This window comes from Tachypleus tridentatus, chromosome 2, assembly GCF_004210375.1.
Source record: "Tachypleus tridentatus isolate NWPU-2018 chromosome 2, ASM421037v1, whole genome shotgun sequence".
Lineage (NCBI taxonomy): Eukaryota > Metazoa > Arthropoda > Merostomata > Xiphosura > Limulidae > Tachypleus > Tachypleus tridentatus.
In genome coordinates this window covers 48,360,369-48,387,155 of record NC_134826.1, presented here as the reverse complement: position 1 = coordinate 48,387,155, position 26,787 = coordinate 48,360,369, and the positions used below count along the sequence as shown (strand labels likewise).

The 26,787-nt window shown below is 35.3% G+C and overlaps 2 long non-coding RNA genes across 2 annotated transcripts; both read left to right on the top strand.

Annotated features, from left to right (window-relative positions):
* Nucleotides 1-203: 203 nt before the first annotated feature.
* LOC143235548 (uncharacterized) lies at nucleotides 204-1,213 on the top strand. Its single transcript, XR_013019281.1, has 2 exons — nucleotides 204-449; nucleotides 848-1,213. It is a non-coding gene; the product is annotated as an uncharacterized LOC143235548 (long non-coding RNA).
* A 6,400-nt stretch (nucleotides 1,214-7,613) lies between these two features.
* On the top strand, nucleotides 7,614-10,094 carry LOC143243059 (uncharacterized). Its single transcript, XR_013023817.1, has 2 exons — nucleotides 7,614-7,772; nucleotides 9,673-10,094. It is a non-coding gene; the product is annotated as an uncharacterized LOC143243059 (long non-coding RNA).
* Nucleotides 10,095-26,787: the final 16,693 nt, after the last annotated feature.

Here is a 26,787-nt window from a genome sequence, read left to right as displayed (position 1 = left end):
AAAAAGTCGAAATTTATCGTATTATTTGTTTCTAGAATCGTGTTTTAAGCCTAATAATAATTTAGACAATTAGAGCTTCTATCTTACATTAGAACAGGTTGGTACAAATCTATTAATTCGCTGCAAACGTTTAGCATTATTCTTCACGAAAGCAAATTGTAGCTAGGAGGCTCGTGCTCACTGTTAGGTCGCTATGAGGGAAAACCAGAATGACCGGTGTAAACCAGGTTTGTGTTTCTCTTCGTTTCCATGGGTACAGTATCTTTAAGTCATCTCCCTGTATAACGTGCTACCTTGTATCCATTGCATGAAGTGATTATGTTTGTTTGCATAATCACGCTGAAAACTGCTATATAAACTCAGGAGCTTAGGTTGTTTTGAGCAAATTTTATTTGAGTCAACGAAAAAGTAAATATTTACAGTTTCGTCAAATTAACTTTCGGAAACAGGTGGGTGTATTTTTGGTTTACACGTTAATCTAATCTCGTTGTAAACGCTTTTGACCATTAGAAATAATATGTAAGTCGAATGCTAATTACTGTGTCAAACCTATGTCATAATCTTGTCTGATAGATGATTTTTTTTAAACATTAGGGAAGTTTTATCAGTGAAATTAATAACATGTTTAGATTCACAGAATCGACAGTTTGATTTAACTCAAAGCTACGTAATAAGCTATCTGTGTCCTGTCTACCACGGGGAATCATTTTCCAAACTATATCGTAAAGTTACTCATAACCTACTGGGACACACTTAAAACAACAATAAACAAACGATATTTTAGGTGTCGGCCTTGATCTCAACGTTAGTATAATCTTAATAACTTTGTAATATCACGTTTGCCTAGAAACAATGGACTCTATGGACAGTCAACGTCATGGCGGAATCCAGAGCTTTGAGAGACAGCAGAAGAGGAACACAAAACAAGAAGAAACAGGAAATCACCCAGAAGAACACAAAGACGTTTCTGAGGGGCAGACCGAGGTTCCTAAGAGAGAGGGACAAGAAAACACTCAAGAATAATTAAAACAACGATTTGTGTGTATTAATGTTTATTTACCACACATGTTACGTCTTCTATTTTTTTATTTGTATCTGAAGTATATTTAAATTACTAACACGATGAGTAGGTGTCGTACGTAAGATATGAGGTTTTTCAGTTTCAAGTATGTCGTATTTGTTGTGAAATAAATAAATTATTAACATATAAAAATTGTTGTTGTGTGTTATAAGTTCATATCTGATGCTCAATTAGTTCATCTTTCTATGGCTTATTTCTTCATAGAGTAAATATTTAATTTTCCAAGTATTTGTTTGCCTATCTCTTCATTCAGTTTGGTATCACATACGACCAAAACCTGCAGTTTTTTTCTTTTTTTCAGCCATATCGTTGCCCAGTGTAAAAAGTGCAGAGTAATAAAGTGGTGTAGCATTAAGTAATTCACAGATCAGGAATACATCTGAAAGTTGTGACTTCTCCCAATAAAACCGGAATAAAATTGTTACTATAGTCACTAATATGATGATAAGATTATATGCACTGTCCCAGATATACAAAACCTTTTTCTAATTGGCAGTCAGTCACCATATACACATGATAGAGATATATATATATATTTTTTAAAGCAAAGCCACATTGGGATATCTACTATGCCCAACTCGAGAATCTAGCCCCGAATTTTACCGTTTTAAGTCCGTGAACTCATTTTTTTTCTCACCGAAGGCTCATAGATATTCGACAAATTTTGGTTTGTTTGGAGTTAAGCACAAAGCTACCCAATGGGCTATCTGTGCTCAGCTCATCACGGGTATCGAATCTCGGTTTCTAGCGATAGAAACCCGCAGACATACCGTTGTATTACTGGGGAACATTTCATAAGGAAAACAGATAATTATTATTGTAGCATAGTCTGTTGTCTGATTACAAGTTCAATCATGAACAGTTCGTTTTAAGATGTGGGATAAATAGAGTTAATATATAAAACTGAAACCGAAATCGTTTCACCAAATACACGTGTAAGTGAAGAGAGATGGTGGTAAAAAGCTGACCAGAAGTTCATCTGACGAATCATATTAAAGTAAGGAAAATGGTGAAACTTAATTTTGGTGTTGACCTGAGTTGAAAAACAAGAAATAGTGTGGTTGACCATACATGGATAGAAGTCATGAGCTGACTTATATGGTGGTAATGACTTCCTGAGTGGCTTACTTTATGAACTTTACAGTATTAACGAAACGTTGAACAACTTACGAATGTTATCTACTTGGTTGTAATCTTGTAGTTTTTTTGCTGTTTTTTAACTTTGTAAAACTCAAAGCAAAACTGACATAGACGTGGAACAGCACAAAATTAAAAAACTAATCACAAACCTGTCAAATGGAAGACAATATATGAAAAAAATACAAATAAAATCTGTGAATTAGGCTAGAGGGAAGGCAGCTAGTCATCACCACCCATCGCCAACTCTTGAGCTACTCTTTTACCAACGAATAGTGGGATTGACCGTAACCTTATAACGCCCCCACGGCTGAAAGAGTGAGCATGTTTGATGTGACGGGGATTCGAACCCGCGACCCTCGGATTACGAGTCGAGTGTCTTAACCACCTGGCCATGCCGGGCCATGTCTTCATACATAAACCTTTTATAATAATACTAAGTTTGTCTGTCCTGACAAATGGATGTACACCTTACTATTTAAGAGTGTATGAGTGTGCACTTATTCCAATAGAAGTGAATAAAAGACAAACAAAATTGCACTTTAGTAAGCATTCTACCTAAAATATTAAACGCCTATCAAAGTTAAGTGGTAAAATAACATTATACGTTTATTTATTAATAGTATTAAATATGATAAAGTTGATCTCTAGGTACTTAATAGAGGCCATACTTAATAACAGATTAATTAATATTAGACTTAAGAAGATGGTCTCATAGATTTTGGCGTCTGCGCTTATAATTATTTTGTGTTATTGTGTTAATACTATATTTAATGCTTAACTAATGTTAGACCTAAAAGAAGTGCACTTAGAGATTTCGGTATCTGGAAGTAGAATTATATTCTGTTGTTCTACAAATACTATATTTAAAGAAGTACTGTTGCAGTAAGGACATCAGTTCTACCGTACATATTTAGGACATCAGTTCTACCTACATATTTTGAAGGTCTCTGTCTGTACACAGGTATATCGCACAACATGGTTTTTTTCTTCACGTCTTTACAGATAAAAAATTCTAGAATTTTCTAGAAAAGAAGTGAAACCGATTATCGCCCCGAAATCCAGAAAATATATTGTTGACGATCCTTCGATTTATAACTGATATTAACTATACTGTAGAGCTCATTATGAAAAACAAAACAAAACTTATAGGTGCAATTACATACCGTAACCTAACGCGTGATTTTTAACGTTGGCTAAAACGATATTAAAAATACAAAAAAAAGATAAGTAAATGAAATGGAAAGAAAGATGACTAACGAGTTTAGTGAATGTGGTATTAAGATTCTAAGCCTAACTCTGAGGTTTTAATAAGCATCTTAATTAAAAGTAACTGATGAAATTACGATTACAATGGACGTAAAACCAATATAGCCTTAATATTGTTATAATGGACGTAAAACCAACATAACTTGATATTATTCCAATGGACGTAAAATCAACGTAGCCTAAATATTATTATAATGGATGTAAAACCAACATAACTTGATATTATTCTAATGGACGTGAAACCAACATAGCCTTAATATTATTATAATGGACATAAAACCAACATAACTTGATATTATTCCAATGGACGTGAAACCAACATAGCCTTAATATTGTTATAATGGTCGCAAAATTAACATAACTTGATATTATTCTAAAGGACGTGAAAGCAACATAACTTAACCTTATTATGATATACTTAGCTCACTTATCCATGGTAAAAAAGTGTATTAACTTTTCAAGTTTGAATCTTCCTTTACTTAGAGCCCCCCAGTGGCTCAGCGGATATGTCTGCGAACTTACAACGCTAAAAACCAGGTTTTGATACCCTTGGTGGGCAGAGCACAGTTAGCCCATTGTGTAGCTTTGTGCTTAATTCAAAACAACAACATCCTTTACTAAGGTCTTTTCGAGGCGATGTTTAATAGTGATTTTCGTATTACAGTGAACACAAATCTTCGTTTAAAAAAATCGTAACTTGTGTTCACAAGCCTAATATTTGAACGGTTACTACACAAGATGGAGTTGTGGTTTAACAAAACACAACACAATTGTGTTAGCTGATACATGATATTTGTGTTGAATTTTCATGGAATCTAGATGTATACGATAAAATAAAAAATCACACCACAAAAGCTATTACTGTAAACAGATTAAAATTGAAAATCATAAGTGGTTTCGCTTGTTATAAAACTTACAAACTTATGCGTGGTGGTTATATCGCTACATCAATTGTGCATTTTGATCACCAAGTCTGTGTCACAAACTATTTGTCATAACACAACTTTTTTACTGTGTATTCATTGGAACGTGATGAAGCGTTCTGATTTGTATCAAGAAAAGACGTTTTAAAAATAAACAAAATGGTAAGGTTGAACTACTTTATGTACAACGTTAAATTACTCAACAAAAACACACAAGGACGGCTCTGACTACAAGGGCCCGGCATGGCTTGGTGGTTAAGGCGTTCGACTCTTAATCCGAGGGTCGCGGGTTCGAATCCCCCGTCGTACCAAACAAACTTGCTGTGTCAGCCGTTGGGGCATTATAATGTGACGGTCAATCCCACTATTTGATGATAAAAGATTAGCCCAAGAGTTGGCGATAGGTGGTGTTGACTAACTGCCTTCCCTTTAGTCTTACATTGTTAAATTAGGGACGGCTATCGCAGAGAGCCCTCGTGTAGCTTTGTGCGAAATTCAAAACAAACTTTGACCACAAAAGGAGATAACGATTTATTTAACTACTGATACAAAGGGTCAGGGTAATTTCTAGTTTCACTTTAAGCGCCCAGCTTTTGATCGGAAGTTGTTGTTAGTCACCATGACAATGAAATGAAGAACTGAACAACAGTTTAGTTTTGTAACCAAACAACAGGAATTCTACAATGATGTGATGAGTCACTGGCGAGCCAGTTTTGGTGAATGAACTTGTAATGGCATGATATTGCAAACCAACTGATTTCGTAACTATCAAGAAACAACTCATTCTAGAATTAATGATCGTACACTCCAAATTTCTAAAACAATCTTGAAATGATGTTAGAAATAAGAAGAAAAAAAAAAGACTACTTCACGTTTATTTGCTCGTTGTTAAGCTTAAAGGAACACAGTGAACTACCTATGTTGTTCTCACCATGGGTATCGAAATCCAGTTTTAAACATTATAAGCCTTTATACTGCCCGATGGAAGACAACACATAAAGAACAAGTTTACAATTTGAAGCTAGGCTTGCTAAATAAACTGGACACACTGGCAGAGGTGTAATTGTTTTTACAGTAAAAGTCAGGTAAAATAATAAATTCTAAACCAATGTGATATGCTTATACAACCTATATAAAACTTAATGTGTGTCACGTCCCATCACACTTGATTTCTCGAAATAGGAAAAGTCATAAAAGCTAAAATACATTTATTTAAATAGAATAGTTCGATTACTATCTGCCCATTATGATTTCAGTGTTATGAGTATAACGAGACCGTGAGGTATGTGTATCGTAAAACCTTATAAGTGTTGTGAGTGTTGATATAATAAGTCTAAAATAACAACATAGTGTGAGATCATTCAGCTTAGAACCAAGTATATAACATTTATCACAAAAGTAAAAAATATATGTTCACTTTTAAGCGTAAATCGCGTCTGAATTAATCTATGTTATAACGTTTTCTAATAAAAACAAACATCTTTAATGAAAGGAAAGTCTAAATTAAGAAATCAACAAATATTTTTCCAGTGTTTTTGTCTAAACATTTCATTTTTATACTTTCAGTAGATAGACTTTCAACAGTATTAAGTTTACTTTTGTTACTAAGCAATTTCACATAAAAACATTGCTGGAACGTAGTGTTATCAAAACGAAATGATTTTTGTATGTATTAAAAGTTATTAATTTAATTGATTTTAATCGATGATTATTCTATGAATATGTCACAATTTTATTTTGTGAATGATCTTAATTTTGATTGGTTCACAAAGGAATTTACTGACACTTGACTGGCTCTACTCTACTTTTCTGTTTCTTTGTTGGCAAAGCCTGATTTCGCAGAATTTGTTTATTGCATTTAGCTATGAAGAGCGAGGTTAAGGTATACTATGGAGTGGGGGTACTAGTACTTACCCCGTCAATTTCGATAGACCGTATGATAGTATATAGAAAGTTATAATTGTTCTATCGACGAAACAGAGTGAGCTATAAACTCGATAGTTTAACGTGATATATAAGTGTGCAAAGTTTAAACAACTTTGTCGATGAATCCCCCTTGCAGCACAGTAGTATGTCTGCGTACTCACACCGCTAGAAACTGGGTTTTGATACCCGTGGTGGGCAGAACACAGAGAGCTCATTGTGTAGGTTTGTGATAAATTACAATGAACTAACCATCCATGAATCAGATTGAGCTTTAAACTCATATCGATGATACAACAGTTGTAGAATGTCCTAACTGTTTTATTTACCAAACAAATGCATAAACGTTACAATGTCCATAAGTTTACCCAAGAGATTCGTTCACCACCAGGAAATAAGTACACTGTGAACGTCTACTAACACTATGGGTGTTCAATTTCAGAAATGATAACTAATTATTTTTGTATTGTGAACATTAGTTCAGTTTACAAAGAAGGAATCATATGTTTCAATATTCTGTTTATATTCTAAAAATAATCTATTAAACAATGGAAAGATGTAATTACTCACTATCGTTTACGAAAATAAGGGCCTGGCATGGCCAAGTGGGTTAAGGCGTTCGACTCTTAATCTGAGGGTCGCAGGTTCGAATCTCCGTTGCATAAAACATGGTCGCCCTTTCAGCCGTGGGGGCGTTATAATGTGACGGTTGGTAAAAGAGTAGCTAAAGAGTTGGCTGTGGGTGGTGATAACTAGCTGCCTTCTCACTAGTCTTATACTGCTAAAGTAGGGATGGTTAGCTTAGATAACCCTCATGTAGCTTTGCGCGAAATTCCAAAACAGACAAACAACTGAAAAGAGCAGGAAGAGTAAATGATTTGTTTGTTCTTTAATTTCACACAGAACTACATGAGGGTTATCTGCGCTAACCGTCCCTAATTTAGCAGTGTAAGACTAGAAAGAAGGCAGTTATTCATCACCACCTACCACCAACTCTTTGGCTACTCTCTTACCAATAAATAGTGGGGTTTTCCATCACATTATAACGCTCCCCTTCCACGGCTGAAAGGGCAAGCAAGTCTGGTGGGACGGGGTTTCGAACACGCAATCCACAAATTAATAATCAAGTGCCTTAACCATCTGGCCATGCCTGGTTCTATCTAATTGTATGCTATGATATTCGATCCAGGTAGTGGACTAGGTCGGAGAAAACCAAACCAACCAGTCCAAACCAGGTTTATGTTTCGTAACGTTTCCATGGAGATGGCTTTCTCAGGTGATCCGGATATTAGTGTTGATACGAGCTAGCATGTCACTTTGGATAGAGTACAATGAAGCATTTACTTTCGCTATATAAGCTCGGAGCTCAGGCGGTCTTACATAAACTCAGTGAACAAAACTTTCTCAAAATATAAGTCTATCAACAGTTCTACTTTTCGGTAAGTTTGAGAACGTTTTTATCTATGCCTAGATGACTTTAAAAAGCGCCTTCTTTTCGAAATTTTGTTTGACGAATTTAAACGTTTAGTATATTTTGTTCCTGCTCAGTAAGATCAATACTTGTAGTTAAAACAAAAACAAAGAGCAACTTTGCTATTTTACTTAGAATTATACACGGACTTCCCTCTACGTTAAAATATTTTATATTTGCGAACCTTCGGCCCTGTTTCCGGAGCCTTCAACGAGCAACAATGTAGTGTACATCTTTTGCCTCTTGTTAATGACATTTGTTTTAAATCTATATTTTAACACAAATTCTGTTTTATGAACTCCATCAAAAGAATTTTATTGTGACCATAAAGATGTAATTTCGTTAGTTTGTAGATAAGCACAAATGGAGTATCTATGCTCTTCCCACTACAGGTATTGAAACCCAGATTCTAGAGTTATAAGCTTGCAGATATGCCGCTGTGCCACTGGTGGACAACTTTCCTAGACCAGAAGGAGAGGTTATAAGTAGTTAAATACAAATCTATGGTGGGAGCACTATAAGAAACAAACTTTGCTACTAGTGGCTCTTTCATTCGGGCTGTTTAAATGCCCCCCTTCTGTGGCGTAGCGTTATGTCTGCGGATTTATACTGATAGGAACCGGGTTTCTCTATCCGTGGTGGGCAGAACACAAATAGCCCGTTGTGTATCTTTGTGTTTAATAACAAGCCAACAAGCTGCTTAAATCCAGAGAAGAGTGACTCCAACAAATGATCACGATAATAGTAATCTGTTTTGGAATAACAGTGGTAGTGAATTTCCAATATAAAGTGTCTGAGATGTTGAACTGTTAGCTCGAAAGGTACTTAAGAGTAAAAATTGTTGTTCCTTCCAGGTTCAAACATAGAATAATTAAAATATAAAAACTGTGTTATGGCTTTACTTGTTTCTCACCAAACACGATTGGTTAACTATTGTGTTAATGACAAGCCCATGAGGTAACATTAACACCGAATACTTTACCATGAGGTAACATTAACACCGAATACTTTACCATGAGGTAACATTAACACCGAATACTTTACCATGAGGTAACATTAACACCGTTACCATGAAATAACATTAACACCGAATACTTTACCATGAGGTAACATTAACACCGAATACTTTACCATGAGGTAACATTAACACCGAATACTTTACCATGAGGTAACATTAACACCGAATACTTTACCATGAGATAACATTAACACCGAATACTTTACCATGAGGTAACATTAACACCGAATACTTTACCATGAGGTAACATTAACACCGAATACTTTACCATGAGGTAACATTAACACCGAATACTTTACCATGAGGTTGCCCATAAGTTGTCTACTTTAACTATGGGTTTTCAGAAACCATCTACTTTATCGTAAGGTTATCATGACTGGTTTCCTTGATCTTGGGGTTACCTGGAAGCCGTCTTCTTTATTAGATGTCACCTAGAAACCGATTACTCTCCCATGGGGTTACCAGTGACTTGTTTTCTTTATCTTGAGATTACTCGGACACTGTATGTTTACTCAGAAACCGTTATGGAGTAATTCAGAAACTGTTTACTTCACTGCGAGGTTACCAAAAACACTGAATAATACATTTATGTTTCCACTTTAATGAATATGTTTTTCAATATTTTTGAAGCATTTTTCTCGTAACTTGTTTTTATTAGAAATGTGAATGATAATCGTAAGTTGTTATTTTTGCTAATAATGTGACAAACGTTTTAACTTAACACATTACTACAATTTATAGCTTTTATAACAAGCAAGATCATTTTTAAAAACGGGTAGGTCGTTTCGATTATCAAGTACAAAACGAGATTATAACTTGACGTATATTTTCTTTCTTAATAATGTAACAGACATCATGGACTCTATGGAACATTTCCAGCGTGGAAAGCAAGGAAATGAGAAGCAGAGACGAGGAAACCAAACGCAGGATGAGCACGTGAAGACAGGACCTAACGAAGGAGCTCCTCAGGACCAAACTGAAAGTCAGACCGAAACGTACAGCAGTCAGGAAACTGTTCAACAGTAACGTTGAGAAGTGACAGATCTTATTAGAATAATACATATGTTGTGTGATAAATTTGTTTCTCTGGTTTCTTTTCTTTTGCTTTTGTTTGATGATATAACTAAACAAAGTGTTAATTTTGACTGTCAATTTTGCCCTGAAACTTAAAGCATTGTTAGTTTCGATTTATGGTTTCTGGAATATAACTTAGTTTAATTTGTAAGATTTCATTATTTCGTTTTAATTAAAAAAAAACTTTTAGCTGTCTAATATGTGTGTCTTGTCCATCGATTTGTCGGCGGTAGATTTGCAGAACTTCAACGATAAAATTCTGTCAGATATGCCACCATGCAGCTTTACACTAAAGCAAGCAAACATTTCATGTAGTCCCCCACTAGTACAGCAGTAAGTCTTCGGAATTACAACGCTAAAATCAGGGGTTTGATTCTACTCAATGGACCTCAGCCCAATGCAGCTTTGCTATAAGAAAACGAAAAAAAAACCGAAAACATTTCATGTATACACGTATGACGTATGACACTTGGTTAGCGTATCTCTAATGATACACGGTCGATGTACAAACTTTTATGAATGTATTGTTTTAGTTGTTTCTTTCATCGATGTCGTTTGAAATACAATCTAAGTTTTTTTCACGAAATATTGAGCATAAATGCTTGTAAAGATTTATTTGATTTTAGACATGCAAAAACTATAACTGTGATCCAACCTGAGCTGGGGGTGGTAACCTGCCTTCACAGATTTCAAAGTAGTGGGTGGAGATGTCTTTCCGTTCCTTTAGTTTTAGGGCTACATCACAGAGAACATTCAGTAAAATAGATAATTACACGCATGAAAAAAGCGTGATAAAATACTTTGTTGAACGACCTATAAACAGTCCCTCACCTGTATCCTCACCCCCTCAATTTGATATATTTGGTAATTACTTGTTGATTATCCAATAACAAAAGTCTAATTAAAACCTCTCAAGCGAACAACTGGAGACAAACAACGATCTTATCACATATGCTTCGCTGGTGGCGCCCACGATGGCTCAGCAGTAAGTCTGAAGGCTTCTGACGTTAAAACGTTGGTTTCGATACTCGTGGTGGGCAGAGTGCAAGTAATCCATCGTGTAGCTTTGTTGGTGCATGGTAACAAACTGATTACTTTTTATTACATTTCAACTACTTTTACTCACGAGGTGTAGATGTTATTGAAAATCGTTAATTTTCATAAAAATTTCCTTTCAAGAATAATAAGACCCAGCATGACAGGTGGTTAAGGCACTCGACTCGTAATCCGAGGGTCGCGGGTTCGAAACCCCTTACACCAAACATTCTCGCCCTTTTCAGCCGTGGGGCGTTATAATGTTACGATCAATCCCACTATTCGTTGGCAAAAGAGCAGCCCAAGAGTTAGCGATGGGTGGTGATGACTAGCTGCCTTCCCTCTCGTCTTACACTGGTAACTTAAGGACGGCTAGCGCAGATAGCCCTCGTGCATCTTTGCGCGAAATTTAAAAAAGGAAACAAACTAAACAATAATAAAAACAAAATTCAGCTGAATTTATATTCTTGAAACTATGTCGAACAAATTCTAACTCGAGAGTACAGCATGAAATATTCAAGATAATAAAAACTGATTGGAGTAGAGGTTTGGCTTCGTTTCATTTAAAAAAATACACACCACGTATGTATATTAATGCTGGAACAATGATTTTTTTTAATAAGGGTGCTGAAAACCTTTCAACAAAATCAACTCCTCTGTACACTTATACATTAAGTTAGAAGGAGTTGCCCTCAACACTTCTAGTTGATGTAACCCTTATGTGAGTAACTAGAATTACAAAACAAATGTTAAATTGTAGGGAATTTTTAAATTATGTGATTTTCGTTATAGCTTCCAAAATTCGCCAATATTTGCATTTTGTAAACTTTACTAACATCTATAAAATCTTATTAAATATACCAACATCTGTATCTCTTAAAATTTGTCTCTGGCTACAGTAAAAACTATGTATTTTTTCTTTGTAAAATTTCACGTAGCGAGGTTTTTTTCAAAACAAAAAGTTTAGTTTTCTTCTTCCTACAGCGCCCTCAGTGACACAAACAAATCTTTCTGCTATTTTTATAAAACCATTACTCACTGTACAACAAGTTTAAAACTTGTAAACACGTAATCTCAAACTCTATTGACACGTAGTTTAAAACTCTATAGACATGTAGTTTTATTTTTAAACCTTATAGACAACTATTATAAAACTTGTAAACACGTAATCTCAAACTTTGTCGACGTATTATTTCAAACTTATAGATACGTAGTTTTTATTCCAAACCTTTTAGACATTGTCTCAAGTCCTGTAAATAAGGAATTTTAAACATTACAGACAAGTAGTTAAAACACAGTAAATACGTATTTTAAGCTAAACACGTAGTTTAAACCTTACAAGTAACGTGGTTTAAAACCTTGTGGATGCACAGTTTCAAAAAATGAATACAGATAATTTTAAACATTATAAACAAGTGATTTTAATTATTTTATAATTATAAGTTTAAGATTTAAAAACACGTAGATCCAGCCTATCTAAATACGCAGTTTTCAGATCTTACAACTTTACCACGATGAAATTAATTTGTTTTTCTTTCGAATCCACAACCTAACGGTTTTTCCGTACAATCTCTATTATTATATCTCCATCTCGCGAACGATTTGAGAACTAATTACAGCCGCGGTTATTGATGATTCTTTCTTGTTTCATATTGCTGAAAAATTATATGGTGCTAATTGGAGATTAAACTATAGTTAAAAACACCTAAAATTACGGTGAAGTAAACGACCATGAAGTAAAACACACACACTGCTGGCCAAAATCTTAAGGCCAATAAACATCAAGAAAAAAATGTGCATTTTGCATTGTTGAACTCAACCACTTATTTGAGTAGAACTACGAAAGATGGAAATCAGAAAAGGGAAAATAAAAATAAAAAAACTTTTGGCATTTATTAGGGAAAATGTAAACACCATGAAATTAGCCTAAATACTAGATGGTCAAAAGTTTAAGACCATATCAAAAATAAGTCCTAAACAGGGTAGGAAATGCCCAATAAGAAGTCTCAGTAGTGAGTTGCACGGCCGTCATTGTGAATAACTGCAAACATTTGCTTTGGCATGGTCGATATAAGCGTTTGCAGAAGGCTGGCTGGAATGTTATTCCAAGAGGTGAAGATGGCTTCACGAAGATCATGCACTGTTTGGAATTGACGCCCATTTCTATAGACTTCCCTTGCCATTTACTTCCAAACATTTTTAATGAGGTTCAGTTCGGGCGAACATGCTGAATGGTCCAAAAAATCACGTTATTCGCCATGAAAAAGTCCTTTGTTCTGCAGGCATTGTGGATTGCAGCGTTTTCTTGATGAGAGATCCAGTCATTTCCATACAAGTGAGGGCCTTCAGTCAATAAAAATGCTCTCTCCAACATGCCAATGTAGCCAGCTGCTGTTTGATGCCCTTGTATAACCTGAAGCTCCATTGTTCCATGCAAGGAAAAAGCACCCCAGATCATGATGGAACCTTCTCCATTGTGTCGTGTAGAAAACGTCTCCGGTGAGATATATTTATTGTGCCAGTAACGTTAGAAGCCATCTGGACCATCCAGGTTAATTTTTTCTCATCAGAGAACAAAACCTTCCACTTTTCTACGTCCCATGTTTGGTGTTTCTCAGCAAAGTTTAATAATCGAGCTGTTTCGTGGTGTGGAAGGAGGCGTGGACTGTGAAGACATTTACGGTTTTTAAAGTCTTTCTCTTGTAGATACCGTTTATTGTTCTTGAGCTGCATTCTGCGTCCGTAAGGACCTTAATCTGGTTCGACGATCAGCTGGTGTCTTGCCGGACAACCCGTCAAATCCTCCTGCTCAACATCAACGAAATTTTCTTGGGTTGACCACTTGAAATTCTCGTTCTTATTCCTCAGGGTATTTTAATAAACTTGCAACAGCAGTTTTACTACGCCCAATCCCACCAGCGATGGCACGTTGAGAGAGACCTTGCTTTTGCAGCTCGACAATTCTGCCACGTTCAAACTCTGTCAACTTTTTAGCTTTTGCCATGTTTTTACCCAATGTAACACAGGAGATGTTGACAACGCTAATGCTTGAACACAAATGACTAAATTTCGTTAAGTGTTTACCGATTAACACTTCGTTTCAGTATGATGTTAAACTTTTGACCAGCTAGTATTTAGGCTAATTTCATAGTGTTCACATTTTCCCTATTAAATGCTAAAAGTTTTTTATTTTTATTTTCCCTTTTCTTATTTTCATCTGTCGAAGCTCTACTCAAATAAGTGGTTGAGCCTAACAACGCAAAATGCATATTTTTTTCTTTATGTTCATTGGCCTTAAGATTTTGGCCGGTAGTGTATATATATATGATACACAAGAAGTCATTCTCACATCCACATGTGCTTGTACTTTGTATTTATGTCAAAGTGACTAAAGCTATTCGTCGTAGTCATTATCACGTTACCATTCGCGCTGAAGGACTGTCTGTCACTCTTATAACGCAGCTACAGCTTTACTGCGAAAAATACTTTGTGATATGGCACAGATTCGAACCTGGGTTGGTAGTTCTAAAATCTAGAATTTCTACCACAGAATTCTAGAATACTATAAACGTTACCAACACCCAAATCTATTACAAATAAGGAATAGGACATATCATAAGAACTGGTTCAATAAAATCTGTCTATCTTCATGGTTTAAAACCTGTTTATGGATATAAGGGAATCAAACTATTATAGATCTTACAAAATTAGTTATTTATTGTGATATGTCAGTAGTGATAAGAGTGTTGTAAGGCGACGTTCGTTTATTTATCCATCTTGAACATTTTGAACAGATGGTTTCTGGTTTGGTTTGAACTTCGCGCAAAGCTGCACGAGGGTTATCTGCGCTAGCTCTCCCTAAATTTTGCAGTGTAAGACAAGAGGGAAGGCAGTTAGTCATCACCACCCACCGCCAAATCTTGGGCTACCTTTTTACCAACGAATAGTGGGGTTGATAGTCACTTTATAACGCCCTCACGGCTGAAAGGGCGAGCATGTTTGGTGTGACGGAATCCTCAGATTACGAGTCGAGTGCCTTAATCACCTGGCCATGCCGGGCCTGAAGAAATGGCTCCACAATAGTAATACTAAGAAATAGGAGAGAAATTTATCAAATGGTATAGCTTTGGGACGCTGAGGTCTTAAAATAATAAGCAAACCTTAATCTTCCAGGTTTGGTAACGTCACCAAAGGAGAAACATGTTTACTGTAAAGTGATGTGAAACTGTATGGAAGAAGGAAGTTTTTATTATTGAAATATGAATCTGTTTGGAATATTGATACGACAACTGTCATATTTATTACTAAGGCCGATAGTGGTTAGTGTATAGCATGGTTTGTTTTTGGTTTTGAATTTCGCACAAAGCTACTCGAGGGCTATCTGTGCTAGCCGTCCCTAATTTAGCAGTGTAAGACTAGAGGGAAGGCAGCTAATCACTAATCATCACCACCCACCGCCAACTCTTGGGCTACTCTTTTACCAACGAATAGTGGGATTGACCGTCACATTATAACGTCCCCACGGCTGGGAGGGCAAGCACGTTTGGCGCGACGCGGGCGCGAACCCGCGACCCTCGGATTACGAGTCGCACGCCTTACGCGCTTGGCCATGCCGGGCCGTATAGCATGGATGGAACAGGAATAAAATAGCCTCCGCACTCAGTCTATTATTTTACGATGCTAGCAATTAATTGGTATAGTTGTGGTATAGCCTTATTTTAAGCACATAATTACCATTATCGAATATTTTTTAGCTTTCATAACACTAATATTATTCTCTTTATTTACCACATGTATCTTTGTGAGGAAGTAATCCAAAGAAACTACTACCTAGCGGTGAGTTCAGTTTATAAATATATTTTTCCTTGTTTGGTAAGTAATAGTTTACTTTCTGATCACTAGATGCCAGCACACATATACCTTAAATGAAACAACTAGCATGTTTTTAAGAATTAATAGTAAAGAACGTTACGAAAGGAAAACTGAAACTGTAAGCCATATTTAAAAATAGATTAATTCAAAACATGAATTCTAATGTTCATGAAATCATAAAATTTGTTTGTTCTGGTTGACATGCGTAAAAATAATTGAAATTTATATTAAAGTTAAAGAAAAAATGAGTTAAAAAAAGAAAAACACTTCATTTTAACGATAGTAAAATAAGCAAAAATAAAAACAAGTTTCTATTAAATTCGTTTTCGTGTTTTTAATTTGGTTATTAATCTGATTTAGCTTTAGCTTTCTTGAGATACAACATTACATTACATTTCTAAATAAAAATTAACTGATAAGTTTCAGGAATTTTGACAAACCCACTAATCATATATCATGTCTTTACCTTGTATTTTCACCAATGTGTCTTCAGAAAACAGTGTCTCGTGGCGTCATCTAACGATAAATAAACACATTAATTCGTGATGACGAGAAACCTGCTTGAAGTAAAAATGTATCTCAGGACGGCTTTTCCTTAAATAAAGCAAAGAACAACGTTTTGACTTTCTAAGGTCGAATTTTAGAAAAGTAACGTAAGAATTTTCAAATTTTTTGTCAAAAATGAAACAAATATATACGTCAGAATATCAGTCATACAATCAACACAACGATTCAAAATATATATCAATTTATCTTTAAAAAACAACTAAAAATTTATATTTCCACTTCAAATAGATTTTCTAATAATGCCTGCTGAGAATTAAATGTTTGTATTCAATAAACTGTTAACAGATAGCAATATAGTATTAAGACCATAACTATAAAATTCCCCTCGGTGGATTTAGCAGATAGCCTGATTTGGCTTTGTTAAAAGAAACACATACACCCTAAACATTTCTAAAAATTCTGGTGCATATCTTGGATTTTTAATGACATTAGATTACTTTTAACATTCATAGCCTAAAATCAGCATTATTTTTGTTCACTGACATACGAAAGAAATTTTAAAATTAAATTATAAATTAGGTTGAATATTTTATATATTACAGCATGCACTGATTTTTTTTTTTTTTTTTGCTTGTCGTAGCGTTTATGTAATCAACTGTAACTGAGTTAATTGTATGTTCATCTAGGTTGGGTGGAGGAAGGCATGGGTCCAATAAATGATCCCTTGATATCGCTCCAGCCAGTATTTTGTTTCTTTCAGTCCATGTTTGACAGAGTGTAAGGACAAGTTTTTGTTTCTTTCAGTCCATGTTTGACAGAGTATAAAGCCAAGTTTTGTTTCTTTCAGTCCATGTTTGACAGAGTGTAAGGACAAGTTTTTGTTTCTTTTTCACTCTATGTTTGGTAGAACATTAGAACAAGTTTTTGTTTCTTTCAGTTCGTGTTTGGCATAGCATGAGGACAAGTTTTGTTCCTTTAAGTCCATGTTTGACAGTGTGTAAGACCAAGTTTTTGAGTCCTTCAGTCCATGTTTGACGGTGTAAGACCAAGTTTTTGTTTCTTTCACTCTATATTTGACAGAGTGTGAGGCCAAGTTTTTGTTTCTTTCACTCTATATTTGACAGAATGAGGCCAAGTTTTTGTTTGTTTCAGTCTATGTTTGACAGTGTGTAAGGACACGTTTTTGTTTTTTTCACTCTATGTTTGACAGAGTGTGAAAGCCAAGTTTTTGTTTTTTCACTCTATGTTTGGCAGAGTATAAGGACAAGTTTTTGTTCCTTTCAGTCCATGTTTGACAGTGTGTAAGATCAAGTTTTTGAGTCCTTTAGTCAATGTTTGACAGAGTGTACGGCCAAGTTTTTGTTTCTTTCACTCTATGTTTGGTAGAGCATTAGGACAAGTTTTTGTTTCTTTCACTCTATGTTTGGTAGAGCATTAGGACAAGTTTTTGTTTCTTTCACTCTATGTTTGGTAGAGCATTAGGACAAGTTTTTGTTTCTTTCACTCTATGTTTGGTAGAGCATTAGGACAAGTTTTTGTTTCTTTCACTCTATGTTTGGTAGAGCATTAGGACAAGTGTTTGTTTCTTTCATTCCATGTTTGACACTGTGTAAGACCAAGTTTTTGAGTCCTTCAGTCCATGTTTGACAGTGTGTAAGGACAAGTTTTTGTTTCTTTCACTCTATGTTTGGTAGAGCATTAGGACAAGTTTTGTTTCTTTCACTCTATGTTTGGTAGAGCATTAGGACAAGTTTTTGTTTCTTTCACTCTATGTTTGGTAGAGCATTAGGACAAGTTTTTGTTTCTTTCACTCTATGTTTGGTAGAGCATTAGGACAAGTTTTTGTTTCTTTCACTCTATGTTTGGTAGAGCATTAGGACAAGTTTTTGTTTCTTTCACTCTATGTTTGGTAGAGCATTAGGACAAGTGTTTGTTTCTTTCATTCCATGTTTGACACTGTGTAAGACCAAGTTTTTGAGTCCTTCAGTCCATGTTTGACAGTGTTTAAGGACAAGTTTTTGTTTCTTTCAGTCAATGTTTGACGGTGTAAGACCAAGTTTTTGTTTCTTTCACTCTATGTTTGGTAGAGCATTAGGACAAGTTTTTGTTTCTTTCACTCTATGTTTGGTAGAGCATTAGGACAAGTTTTTGTTTCTTTCACTCTATGTTTGGTAGAGCATTAGGACAAGTGTTTGTTTCTTTCATTCCATGTTTGACACTGTGTAAGACCAAGTTTTTGAGTCCTTCAGTCCATGTTTGACAGTGTTTAAGGACAAGTTTTTGTTTCTTTCAGTCAATGTTTGACGGTGTAAGACCAAGTTTTTGTTTCTTTCACTCTATATTTGACAGAGTGTGAGGCCAAGTTTTTGTTTCTTTCACTCTATATTTGACAGAATGAGGCCAAGTTTTTGTTTGTTTCAGTCTATGTTTGACAGTGTGTAAGGACACGTTTTTGTTTCTTTCACTCTATGTTTGGTAGAGCATTAGGACAAGTGTTTGTTTCTTTCATTCCATGTTTGACACTGTGTAAGACCAAGTTTTTGAGTCCTTCAGTCCATGTTTGACAGTGTTTAAGGACAAGTTTTTGTTTCTTTCAGTCAATGTTTGACGGTGTAAGACCAAGTTTTTGTTTCTTTCACTCTATGTTTGACAGAGTGTGAGGACAAGTTTTTGTTTCTTTCACTCTATATTTGACAGAATGAGGCCAAGTTTTTGTTTGTTTCAGTCTATGTTTGACAGTGTGTAAGGACACGTTTTTGTTTTTTTCACTCTATGTTTGACAGAGTGTGAGGCCAAGTTTTTGTTTTTTCACTCTATGTTTGGCAGAGTATAAGGACAAGTTTTTGTTCCTTTCAGTCCATGTTTGACAGTGTGTAAGATCAAGTTTTTGAGTCCTTTAGTCAATGTTTGACAGAGTGTACGGCCAAGTTTTTGTTTCTTTCACTCTATGTTTGATAGAGCATTAGGACAAGTTTTTGTTTCTTTCACTCTATGTTTGGTAGAGCATTAGGACAAGTTTTTGTTTCTTTCACTCTATGTTTGGTAGAGCATTAGGACAAGTTTTTGTTTCTTTCACTCTATGTTTGGTAGAGCATTAGGACAAGTTTTTGTTTTTTCACTCTATGTTTGGCAGAGTATAAGGACAAGTTTTTGTTCCTTTCAGTCCATGTTTGACAGTGTGTAAGATCAAGTTTTTGTTTCTTTCCTTTAGTCAATGTTTGACAGAGTGTACGGCCAAGTTTTTGTTTCTTTCACTCTATGTTTGGTAGAGCATTAGGACAAGTTTTTGTTTCTTTCACTCTATGTTTGGTAGAGCATTAGGACAAGTTTTTGTTTCTTTCACTCTATGTTTGGTAGAGCATTAGGACAAGTGTTTGTTTCTTTCAGTCCATGTTTGACAGAATGTAAGGACACGTTTTTGTTTCTTTCACTCTATGTTTGGTAGAGCATTAGGACAAGTGTTTGTTTCTTTCACTCTATGTTTGGTAGAGCATTAGGACAAGTTTTTGTTTCTTTCACTCTATGTTTGGTAGAGCATTAGGACAAGTGTTTGTTTCTTTCAGTCCATGTTTGACAGAATGTAGGACACGTTTTTGTTTCTTTCACTCTATGTTTGGTAGAGCATTAGGACAAGTGTTTGTTTCTTTCACTCTATGTTTGGTAGAGCATTAGGACAAGTGTTTGTTTCTTTCACTCTATGTTTGGTAGAGCATTAGGACAAGTGTTTGTTTCTTTCACTCTATGTTTGGTAGAGCATTAGGACAAGTTTTTGTTTCTTTCACTCTATGTTTGGTAGAGCATTAGGACAAGTTTTTGTTTCTTTCACTCTATGTTTGGTAGAGCATTAGGACAAGTGTTTGTTTCTTTCACTCTATGTTTGGTAGAGCATTAGGACAAGTGTTTGTTTCTTTCAGTCCATGTTTGACAGAATGTAAGGACACGTTTTTGTTTCTTTCACTCTATGTTTGGTAGAGCATTAGGACAAGTGTTTGTTTCTTTCACTCTATGTTTGGTAGAGCATTAGGACAAGTTTTTGTTTCTTTCACTCTATGTTTGGTAGAGCATTAGGACAAGTGTTTGTTTCTTTCAGTCCATGTTTGACAGAATGTAAGGACAAGTTTTTGTTTCTTTCACTCTATGTTTGGTAGAGCATTAGGACAAGTTTTGTTTCTTTCACTCTATGTTTGGTAGAGCATTAGGACAAGTTTTGTTTTTTCACTCTATGTTTGGCAGAGTATTAGGACAAGTTTTGTTTCTTTCACTCTATGTTTGACAGAGTGTGAGGACAAGTTTTTGTTTCTTTCACTCTATGTTTGGAGAGAATGAGGACAAGTTTTGTTTCTTTCAGTCTATGTTTGACAGCGTGTAGGACAAGTTTTTGTTTCTTTCACTCTATGTTTGACAGAGCATAAGGACAAGTTTTTGTTTTTTCACTCTATGTTTGGCAGAGTATAAGGACAAGTTTTTGTTCCTTTCAGTCCATGTTTGACAGTGTGTAAGATCAAGTTTTTGAGTCCTTTAGTCAATGTTTGACAGAGTGTACGGCCAAGTTTTTGTTTCTTTCACTCTATGTTTGGTAGAGCATTAGGACAAGTTTTTGTTTCTTTCACTCTATGTTTGGTAGAGCATTAGGACAAGTTTTTGTTTCTTTCACTCTATGTTTGGTAGAGCATTAGGACAAGTTTTTGTTTCTTTCACTCTATGTTTGGTAGAGCATTAGGACAAGTTTTTGTTTCTTTCACTCTATGTTTGGTAGAGCATTAGGACAAGTGTTTGTTTCTTTCATTCCATGTTTGACACTGTGTAAGACCAAGTTTTTGAGTCCTTCAGTCCATGTTTGACAGTGTGTACGGCCAAGTTTTTGTTTCTTTCACTCTATGTTTGGTAGAGCATTAGGACAAGTTTTTGTTTCTTTCACTCTATGTTTGGTAGAGCATTAGGACAAGTTTTGTTTCTTTCACTCTATGTTTGGTAGAGCATTAGGACAAGTTTTTGTTTCTTTCACTCTATGTTTGGTAGAGCATTAGGACAAGTTTTTGTTTCTTTCACTCTATGTTTGGTAGAGCATTAGGACAAGTTTTTGTTTCTTTCACTCTATGTTTGGTAGAGCATTAGGACAAGTGTTTGTTTCTTTCATTCCATGTTTGACACTGTGTAAGACAAGTTTTTGAGTCCTTCAGTCCATGTTTGACAGTGTTTAGGACAAGTTTTTGTTTCTTTCAGTCAATGTTTGACGGTGTAAGACAAGTTTTGTTTCTTTCACTCTATGTTTGGTAGAGCATTAGGACAAGTTTTTGTTTCTTTCACTCTATGTTTGGTAGAGCATTAGGACAAGTTTTTGTTTCTTTCACTCTATGTTTGGTAGAGCATTAGGACAAGTGTTTGTTTCTTTCATTCCATGTTTGACACTGTGTAAGACAAGTTTTTGAGTCCTTCAGTCCATGTTTGACAGTGTTTAGGACAAGTTTTTGTTTCTTTCAGTCAATGTTTGACGGTGTAAGACAAGTTTTTGTTTCTTTCACTCTTATGTTTGACAGAGCATTAGGACAAGTTTTTGTTTCTTTCACTCTATGTTTGACAGAATGAGGACAAGTTTTTGTTTCTTTCAGTCTATGTTTGACAGTGTGCATTAGGACACGTTTTTGTTTCTTTCACTCTATGTTTGGTAGAGCATTAGGACAAGTGTTTGTTTCTTTCATTCCATGTTTGACACTGTGTAAGACAAGTTTTTGTTTCCTTCAGTCCATGTTTGACAGTGTTTAGGACAAGTTTTTGTTTCTTTCAGTCAATGTTTGACGGTGTAAGACAAGTTTTGTTTCTTTCACTCTATGTTTGACAGAGTGTGAGGACAAGTTTTTGTTTCTTTCACTCTATGTTTGGAGAGAATGAGGACAAGTTTTTGTTTCTTTCAGTCTATGTTTGACAGTGTTAGGACAAGTTTTTTTGTTTCTATGTTTTCATTCTATGTTTGACAGAGTGTGAGGACAAGTTTTTGTTTTTTTCACTCTATGTTTGGCAGAGTATAAGGACAAGTTTTTGTTCCTTTCAGTCCATGTTTGACAGTGTGTAAGATCAAGTTTTTGAGTCCTTTAGTCAATGTTTGACAGAGTGTACGGCCAAGTTTTTGTTTCTTTCACTCTATGTTTGGTAGAGCATTAGGACAAGTTTTTGTTTCTTTCACTCTATGTTTGGTAGAGCATTAGGACAAGTTTTGTTTCTTTCACTCTATGTTTGGTAGAGCATTAGGACAAGTTTTTGTTTCTTTCACTCTATGTTTGGTAGAGCATTAGGACAAGTTTTTGTTTTTTTCACTCTATGTTTGGTAGAGCATTAGGACAAGTTTTTGTTTCTTTCAGTCCATGTTTGACAGTGTGTAAGGACAAGTTTTGAGTCCATGTTTTAGTCAATGTTTGACAGAGTGTAGACGGACAAGTTTTTGTTTCTTTCACTCTATGTTTGGTAGAGCATTAGGACAAGTTTTGTTTCTTTCACTCTATGTTTGGTAGAGCATTAGGACAAGTTTTGTTTCTTTCACTCTATGTTTGGTAGAGCATTAGGACAAGTGTTTGTTTCTTTCAATCCATGTTTGACAGAATGTAAGGACACGTTTTTGTTTCTTTCACTTTATGTTTGGTAGAGCATTAGGACAAGTGTTTGTTTCTTTCACTCTATGTTTGGTAGAGCATTAGGACAAGTTTTTGTTTCTTTCACTCTATGTTTGGTAGAGCATTAGGACAAGTGTTTGTTTCTTTCAGTCCATGTTTGACAGAATGTAAGGACACGTTTTTGTTTCTTTCACTCTATGTTTGGTAGAGCATTAGGACAAGTGTTTGTTTCTTTCACTCTATGTTTGGTAGAGCATTAGGACAAGTTTTTGTTTCTTTCACTCTATGTTTGGTAGAGCATTAGGACAAGTTTTTGTTTCTTTCACTCTATGTTTGGTAGAGCATTAGGACAAGTTTTTGTTTCTTTCACTCTATGTTTGGTAGAGCATTAGGACAAGTTTTTGTTTCTTTCACTCTATGTTTGGTAGAGCATTAGGACAAGTTTTGTTTCTTTCACTCTATGTTTGGTAGAGCATTAGGACAAGTGTTTGTTTCTTTCAGTCCATGTTTGACAGAATGTAAGGACACGTTTTTGTTTCTTTCACTCTATGTTTGGTAGAGCATTAGGACAAGTGTTTGTTTCTTTCACTCTATGTTTGGTAGAGCATTAGGACAAGTTTTTGTTTCTTTCACTCTATGTTTGGTAGAGCATTAGGACAAGTGTTTGTTTCTTTCAGTCCATGTTTGACAGAATGTAAGGACAAGTTTTTGTTTCTTTCACTCTATGTTTGGTAGAGCATTAGGGCAAGTTTTTGTTTCTTTCACTCTATGTTTGGTAGAGCATTAGGACAAGTTTTTGTTTTTTCACTCTATGTTTGGCAGAGTATAAGGACAAGTTTTTGTTTCTTTCACTCTATGTTTGGTAGAGCATTAGGACAAGTTTTTGTTTCTTTCACTCTATGTTTGGTAGAGCATTAGGACAAGTTTTTGTTTCTTTCACTCTATGTTTGGTAGAGCATTAGGACAAGTTTTTGTTTCTTTCACTCTATGTTTGGTAGAGCATTAGGACAAGTTTTGTTTCTTTCACTCTATGTTTGGTAGAGCATTAGGACAAGTTTTTGTTTCTTTCACTCTATGTTTGGTAGAGCATTAGGACAAGTGTTTGTTTCTTTCACTCTATGTTTGGTAGAGCATTAGGACAAGTGTTTGTTTCTTTCAGTCCATGTTTGACAGAATGTAAGGACACGTTTTTGTTTCTTTCACTCTATGTTTGGTAGAGCATTAGGACAAGTGTTTGTTTCTTTCACTCTATGTTTGGTAGAGCATTAGGACAAGTTTTTGTTTCTTTCACTCTATGTTTGGTAGAGCATTAGGACAAGTTTTTGTTTTTTCACTCTATGTTTGGCAGAGTATAAGGACAAGTTTTTGTTCCTTTCAGTCCATGTTTGACAGTGTGTAAGATCAAGTTTTTGAGTCCTTTAGTCAATGTTTGACAGAGTGTACGGCCAAGTTTTTGTTTCTTTCACTCTATGTTTGGTAGAGCATTAGGACAAGTTTTTGTTTCTTTCACTCTATGTTTGGTAGAGCATTAGGACAAGTTTTGTTTCTTTCACTCTATGTTTGGTAGAGCATTAGGACAAGTTTTTGTTTCTTTCACTCTATGTTTGGTAGAGCATTAGGACAAGTTTTTGTTTCTTTCACTCTATGTTTGGTAGAGCATTAGGACAAGTTTTTGTTTCTTTCACTCTATGTTTGGTAGAGCATTAGGACAAGTGTTTGTTTCTTTCAGTCCATGTTTGACAGAATGTAGGACACGTTTTTGTTTCTTTCACTCTATGTTTGGTAGAGCATTAGGACAAGAGTTTGTTTCTTTCACTCTATGTTTGGTAGAGCATTAGGACAAGTTTTTGTTTCTTTCACTCTATGTTTGGTAGAGCATTAGGACAAGTGTTTGTTTCTTTCAGTCCATGTTTGACAGAATGTAAGGACACGTAAGGACACGTTTTTGTTTCTTTCACTCTATGTTTGGTAGAGCATTAGGACAAGTGTTTGTTTCTTTCACTCTATGTTTGGTAGAGCATTAGGACAAGTTTTGTTTCTTTCACTCTATGTTTGGTAGAGCATTAGGACAAGTTTTTGTTTCTTTCACTCTATGTTTGGTAGAGCATTAGGACAAGTTTTTGTTTCTTTCACTCTATGTTTGGTAGAGCATTAGGACAAGTGTTTGTTTCTTTCACTCTATGTTTGGTAGAGCATTAGGACAAGTGTTTGTTTCTTTCACTCTATGTTTGGTAGAGCATTAGGACAAGTTTTTGTTTCTTTCACTCTATGTTTGGTAGAGCATTAGGACAAGTGTTTGTTTCTTTCAGTCCATGTTTGACAGAATGTAAGGACACGTTTTTGTTTCTTTCACTCTATGTTTGGTAGAGCATTAGGACAAGTGTTTGTTTCTTTCACTCTATGTTTGGTAGAGCATTAGGACAAGTGTTTGTTTCTTTCAGTCCATGTTTGACAGAATGTAAGGACACGTTTTTGTTTCTTTTTGTTTCTTTCACTCTATGTTTGGTAGAGCATTAGGACAAGTGTTTGTTTCTTTCACTCTATGTTTGGTAGAGCATTAGGACAAGTTTTTGTTTCTTTCACTCTATGTTTGGTAGAGCATTAGGACAAGCATTAGGACAAGTTTTGTTTCTTTCACTCTCATGTTTGGTAGAGCATTAGGACAAGTTTTTGTTTCTTTCACTCTATGTTTGGTAGAGCATTAGGACAAGTTTTGTTTCTTTCACTCTATGTTTGGTAGAGCATTAGGACAAGTGTTTGTTTCTTTCAGTTTTGTTTCTCTATGTTTGGTAGAGCATTAGGACAAGTTTTTGTTTCTTTCACTCTATGTTTGGTATGTTTGGTAGAGCATTAGGACAAGTTTTGTTTCTTTCACTCTATGTTTGGTAGAGCATTAGGACAAGTTTGGTTTTGTTTCTTTCACTCTATGTTTGGTAGAGCATTAGGACAAGTTTTTGTTTCTTTCACTCTATGTTTGGTAGAGCATTAGGACAAGTGTTTGTTTCTTTCACTCTATGTTTGGTAGAGCATTAGGACAAGTTTTTGTTTCTTTCACTCTATGTTTGGTAGAGCATTAGGACAAGTTTGGTAGAGCATTAGGACAAGTTTTTGTTTCTTTCACTCTATGTTTGGTAGAGCATTAGGACAAGTTTTTGTTTCTTTCACTCTATGTTTGGTAGAGCATTAGGACAAGTTTTTGTTTCTTTCACTCTATGTTTGGTAGAGCATTAGGACAAGTGTTTGTTTCTTTCAGTCCATGTTTTTAGGACAGTTTTTGTTTCTTTCACTCTATGTTTGGTAGAGCATTATGTTTGGTAGAGCATTAGGACAAGTTTTGTTTCTTTCACTCTATGTTTGGTAGAGCATTAGGACAAGTGTTTGTTTCTTTCAGTCCATGTTTGACAGAATGTAAGGACACGTTTTTGTTTCTTTCACTCTATGTTTGGTAGAGCATTAGGACAAGTGTTTGTTTCTTTCACTCTATGTTTGGTAGAGCATTAGGACAAGTTTTTGTTTCTTTCACTCTATGTTTGGTAGAGCATTAGGACAAGTGTTTGTTTCTTTCAGTCCATGTTTGACAGAATGTAAGGACACGTTTTTGTTTCTTTCACTCTATGTTTGGTAGAGCATTAGGACAAGTGTTTGTTTCTTTCATTCCATGTTTGACACTGTGTAAGACCAAGTTTTTGAGTCCTTCAGTCCATGTTTGACAGTGTTTAAGGACAAGTTTTTGTTTCTTTCAGTCAATGTTTGGCATAGTATGAGGACAAGTTTTGTTCCTTTCAGTCCATGTTTGACAGAACGTAAGAGTGGTTAGATAAGGTGTCATAAATAGAGTAATTCCAGAATGGGCCTTACAGGAGAGTAGTTCC